General features: G+C 56.9%; 1 pseudogene; it reads left to right on the top strand.

Annotated features, from left to right (window-relative positions):
* The first annotated feature begins 1,212 nt into the window (after nucleotides 1-1,212).
* Nucleotides 1,213-1,331, top strand: LOC115930240 (uncharacterized; annotated as a pseudogene).
* The last annotated feature ends 4,669 nt before the right edge of the window (nucleotides 1,332-6,000 follow it).

Below are 6,000 nucleotides of genomic sequence, written 5' to 3'. Positions count from 1 at the left end.
CTACAAATCTCGGGGCCCACCGCACCAAGAAGACACGGAGGAGCCAACAAAAGAAGGACCCTACAAAATGCACCCCCAAAGCAACCAACCAATCCAAGAAAAAATATGTCTCAGGGTTCTGTTGGCCCTCTTGCATGGGCTGCCCTGCCCCCCTGTTCTGGCCTGGCTCAAGCACCTTACCCCAGCCTGCTCGAAGGAGCCCTGTCTACCAGAGCAGAGCACTGGCCTTTCCCAAGCTCTATTGCTCTGGCTCTCTAGCTCTCTCACCCCTCTATTTCTCTTCTTCCTCCTCCATCTCGTGCTCTTTCTGTCTCTGTCTCTGTCTCTCTCTCTATTGCTGTTTGTCTCTCTCCATCCTTCTTTCCCTTGCTCTCATTCAAGCTGTCTGTATCTTTGTGTGTGTGTGTGTCTGTGTGCCCGCACGCGTGCACCCATGTGTGTCTGTGGGGGTGGGGTGGTTTTGCACGTGGTAGTGGTGGGGTGTGTCTGGCTGATAGCCTCTCTCTCCTGGGATTAGGTTGCGGGTTCTAGTGGCAGGGCGGGGCAAAGCAACACCCCCCTGCCCCCCGCCCCACTCACTTGGCCACGGGCCATGTCCTTGTCTGGACAAGCGACCCTTTAGGGACATTGTGAGAGAAAAGGCCCGCAGGCGTAGGCCGGCTGTTCGCCCCTGGGCAGCCCTGGCAGCTCTGGGTGGGTGGGGCAAGAGGGGGCCTTGCAGGAGAGGCAGCTAGGAACCAAAACAATCCCTCCAAGGCCAGGAGGAGGACAGGAGGGGATCCCAGGACCATGGCCCAGGACCCTCACGCCTGGGAGCACAACCCGTCCTGAGTGGGTCCGATGTGGTGGAGGCTTGGGAGCTCAGGAGACCGGGGAAGGACTGGAGCGTCAGAGGAAAGGGGGCCTCCCGGAGAGCTCAAAGTCTGAGCAGGGGATGGAAACCTCTGGCGTCCCCACTCAACAGCAGGGTGGTGCTGCGGCGATCCAGTGCACGCCCTTGCCGCCGGCGATGGCGGGAGGCTCTTGGAGGCCGGAAAGCGCAGCGCAGCGGCCCACAGTGCTCCGGCGTGGAGGGGGAGAGCAGCCCGGCAGGGGGCGAGTGGCTGAGGGGTCCCTGATCCAAGCCCCGCGGCCTCCGAGTGGGGATGAAGCCTGGAGTCAGGCAGGCATGGCTGGGCCAGGCTCTTGTGTCATCCAGGCATCACTGCCGGTGTCTATGGCCATACCCCCCTGAAGGCGCCTGATCTTCTCTGGTCTGTGAAACTAAGCAGGGTGGGGCCTGGTTAGTACTTGGAAGGGAGACTGACTGGGAATACCGGGTGCTGTAGGCTTTTGGCTTCCCGCTCCCTACCTCTTTCCCTTTTTTGTCGCCCTGCTTCCCAACCACCCCCTGACTCTGCTACCCCTTTTCCACCTGCCTGTGCCCCCACCACAGCTGGAGACCTCCTCCTGGGGCTCCGCCACTGCAGCACCGCCAGGCAGCAGCATCCTACCTCTTCTACCTCACTGCAGCTCCACCAGATCCCCCACTCTAGCCAGAGCAGGGCGGGCCAGGACCAGACCCAGAAGGCGCAGGCCCAGGTTCCCTGCCATCCTGGTTGTCTTCCTGCTCCACGAACACCCAGGCAATTCAATTCACTCATCTGGTGCCACCACAAACATCCAAGCCTGGGGAGGGGGCGGGCAGGGGCAGAGGGTCCCACAGACACCACACCAGCCAAGACCTCCTCCAGAATGCATGGGCTGCATTTTCCAGGGAAGGACATTGCCTTCACCAGCTGTGAGGAAAACGTCCCTGTGCACCCGGATTCCCATTGCCATGGACTTCGTGTAAACTCCAATCCCGAGGACATGAGAGAGACCCAGGCCTCAGGCACCATCGGCACGCTTGGCGCCATGGCTCCCGCCAGAAGGACTGGTGCACTCTACAACTCTCGGGGCCCACTGCACCAAGAGGACAGAGAGGAGCCAACAAACGAGGACCCTACGAAAACACCCCCAAAGCAACCAACAAATCCAAGAAAAAACATGTCTCAGGGCTCCGTTGATCCTCCCACATGGGCGGCCTTGAACCCCTGTTCTGGCCCGGCCCAAGAAAACTCTACACTACCTTGGTCTGCTCAAAGGGGCCCTGTCTACCAGAGCAGAGCGCTCCCACTCAAAGGCTCTCTCGCTCTCTAGCTCCCTGACCAGCTCTCTCTTATTCTCCTTCCACCTTGTGCTCTTTCTGTTGCCTTCTCTCTCTCTCCCCTCCCTGCTCTCTATTGCTGTTTCTTTCTCTCCCTACGTTTCTATGTCTCCATCCCTCTCTCCTTTGCTCTCCTTCAAGATGTCTGTGTCTTTGTGTGTCTCTGTGTGTGTGTGTGTGTGCCTGCACCCGTAGGCCCATGTGTGTCTGTGTGTAGGGGGTGGGTTTGCTCGTGGTGATGGTGGGGTGTGTCTGGATGTCCATCAGTCTATTTTTCCTGGGGTGAGGCTGCCCACTCTATTGCCAGAGAGTGGGTGTTGCAGTTGCCATGATAGCCTCCACATGCAGTTGTGTGGATCTCGTTAATTTTCATGTAGAAAATGAGAGCGAAGCCACACAGAAAACAAACTACTGTGCATCATGGCCTGACAATGGATTCTTTCCTGCAACATGGGGAGCCTCCAATCAATATGGCCTGTTTGGAGACTGGAACAAACTGCATCGAGACGACACTGGTTTTCCATGCTTCCCTGGAAGTGTCTAGATCCCCACAGAGCTCAGGAAACAAAGAATCAGCATGATGACGATTTCAGAGGCCAGAGAGAAGTGAGCAACAGACACATTTGCAGAGGGCAAAGAAATGTGTAATCCAAAAATCACGCTTCAGTCTCCCTTTGACTCTGTGTGCATGGGGGCATCCACGTCCCACTCTGTTGCATGGCTCAATGTGGGGATATGTCATCTGTGAACCATGGGGTTGAATAACGGACTACCACCCGAGTCTCAGCTCATTGCTCTCTGGGTAAGTAGCTCATTCCTTGGAAGACGGAATTCCTCTGAATTGCTCCAGGATGAAGAAACCCAGGTTGGCTATCTGGAGGGCCTCACTGGCGGATGTGGCTGTGGTCCCAGCCATCAGCCCACAGTGGGCGCCAAACATATTCGCAAAGTGTGGGATCCTGTTGGTCCTGGAGGCAGAAGAACGCTTTTCTCTCTGCCTTCCTTTCTCTGTTTCTTGGTCCTTTTCTCCCTTTGTCCCTCCTTCCCTCTGTCCATCCCTCCCTCCCTCTGTTCTTCCTGCCCTCCCTCCAAGTTGCTCTGGTTCATCCGTTTTTTCCTCCGTCCATCCGTTCTATCTTCCTTCTGTCCATCCGTTCCATCTTCCCTCAGTCTCTCCCTCCCACTCTGTCTCCCTTCCTTTCCCCATTCATGCCTGCCAACACTCCTGCCTGGAAAGAACAGCAACCTGGTTTGTGAAAGATCTCAGGGTCTACATTTAGTTGGAGTTGCCCAACGGTGAAGTCTAGGAGGCTGGTGGGGCAACGGTGGACGAAAGACAGTGGAGCCGGGAGGCAGAGGAGGCAAGATGCAGAAAAGAGAGCAGGTCTCGCCGCAGCCACGGCTGGTATTTCATGGGTAGAAGGTCTCCACCCACACCACTAAAGAACGCCTGGACAAATAGGAATGTGACCTCTGCCTGGTCTAGTCCCAAAGCCTGGCCTGCGGACCCTCACATGTGAAGGAGACCACCCACCACCTGGTACCTGGGAGGACTCTGAAATCCTTGGAATACTCAGGAAAGAATGACACCTCTCATCTGTATGTAGTCTCTCGAGGAACCAAGAACTCAGGGATCCTAGACAAGCCAGCCTGAAAAGAAGACACGCCTCTCCATACCAAGCCAGATATTCACTGCGAAAGTGAGGACACCAACCTGACCCCAATCCACCCAAACCCCGGGTCATAAACGCCTCCAGCAGAGCCCGGCATACTTTCTCCATAAAAAGTGGCTCCAGTGATGCGGGCTTTTCCAAGTCCTTCAACTCCCCCAGCGGCTACGTTTCTAGCAAAGATTGTGCCTTTTGTTGAAACTCTGGGGTCGACAGAAGCTCATCTAACAGGCTAGAGGTGACTGCAGACAAGCACTCCGGCTCCTGGAACGGTTGGGAGGGCACCTGGATGGCTTGCATCTGCTTCTGTGACGTGGAGGCTTCCGGAGGCACGGGCTCTGGAGGTGGAGGTGCCCCAGCTTCAGGTTCCCACGCGGCCCTGGCGACATGGGGCCCCTGGCCCCAGCTCCACCACGGACTCGGGTAGCATGTGTGTGGCGCAAGCACACCTCACCCTTTGGCTCAGCTTGAGCAGGCCTAAGCCTGTCCCACTGAGCAAGCACCCAGCAGGCCGCCGTTCTGTGGGTCCTGGTCCTCCTGGCATTTGTTGGTGTGCGAAGGCCACCGAGGAACCTGAGGGTTGGAGGGCGCCGCTTCTGGATGAGCCAGGGCAGCGTAGGCAAAATCCCAGAGTGCCAGGACCAGTTGGGAGATTCCTTCTGCCTGCGCAGCCTGGCTGGGCTGGAGCAGGGTGATGGTCCTTGCTGCCTGGCTCACGAGAGCACCCTGTGGGGGAGCCCCAGGCGCCCAGGGCATGCGGGGTGCGGGAAGTGCTGTTGTCCAAGCCCCGGTGTGGGTGAAGGCGACCGACGAGGAAGGAGGGTGACAACTGACGGAAGGTGTTGGGAGAGACATTCATGGTGAGACCTGGCCAGAATTTCCTGGACAGACAAGGGCAGAGAGAGGCCGGCGGGCTCCTGTGCACCTCAGTCGGCCTCTGCACTGCATGCAGGTCCAGCCAAGAGGCCAGCCCCGCCAGCGGCTCTTATAAAGACCCACAGGCTGTTGCTCCCTCTCTCACAATGTGACACACTGGCTCCTCTTTGCCTTCTGCCATGAGTGGAAGCAGCCTGAGGCTTCTGTCCACAGCAGATGCTGGCACCATGCTTCTTGTACAGCCTGTAGAACTGTGAGTCAAATAAACCTCTTTTCTTTATAAGTTTAAAACAAAAAAAAAAGACCCACAGGTTCCACCCCTTCATGAATGCGAGTGAGCTCCGGGGTAGCAGGAGCTTCGGGGTAGCAGCCCTCCCGAAGCTGGAAACCACAGGGACCAGGGCACTGTGGTGTGGGTGGGTGTGGGGCCAGAGCCGAGAAGGAAGTGGGACTTCGGGGGCTGGCTCTCTGGGGTTCTCCAGGAATTCTATGGAAACTGGAAGCCGCTCTCTGGGCTTGCATATGTCTTCAGGGAGAAACCTCCCTGGAAGGGTGGAGTGTGGAACAGAACCTCCACGACAGTCTTGAGTTTTTCAGGTCCTCTCTCTGTGAAGGGGGCAATGCCTGTGGGTGTCGCCGTTGCTGTGATACCCTCACAGATTCAGGTATGTGGATCTTGTTCATTTTCATGTAGAAAACGAGAGCGAAACCACAGAGAAAAGAAACGTCCCCAGCATGACGGCCCCACGAAGGATTCCTGTTTCCTGCAACATGGGGAGTCTCCAATATGGCCGTTTTGGAAACTGGAAAGCAGAGCACCAACACGATGCTGGTCTTCCACGCTTCTCTGGAAGTTTTTGTGTCCTCGCAGAGCTCGGGAAGCAAACAGACAACATGATCACGCTTTCGGGGGCCGGAGAAAGGTGAGCAACAGTCCCCCTTGCAGAGGGCAAAGAAACGTGGAATCCGAAATCACGCTTCAGTCGTCCTGAGTGACTCCTGTGTGGATGGGACTATCCTCCTCGTGCTCCGTTGCAGTACTCAGTGTGGGGATGTGTAGTCTGTAAACCATGTGGGTGAAAACGGGCTGCTACCTGAGTCTTGGCTCTTTGGTCTTGGAAGAAATTGCCCATTCCTGGGGCGATGGAATTCATACGAATTGCTCCGCGATGAAGTAACCCAGTCTGGCGATCCGGAGAGCCAGTGAGTGCCCCGCCGGCCCAGCCCTTAACTCCCACTGGGCGCTTAACATTTTCCAGGAGCCCG

This window comes from Gorilla gorilla, chromosome 10 (assembly GCF_029281585.2).
Source record: "Gorilla gorilla gorilla isolate KB3781 chromosome 10, NHGRI_mGorGor1-v2.1_pri, whole genome shotgun sequence".
Taxonomy (NCBI): Eukaryota; Metazoa; Chordata; class Mammalia; order Primates; family Hominidae; genus Gorilla; species Gorilla gorilla.
This window is presented reverse-complemented; position numbering and strand designations above follow the sequence as displayed.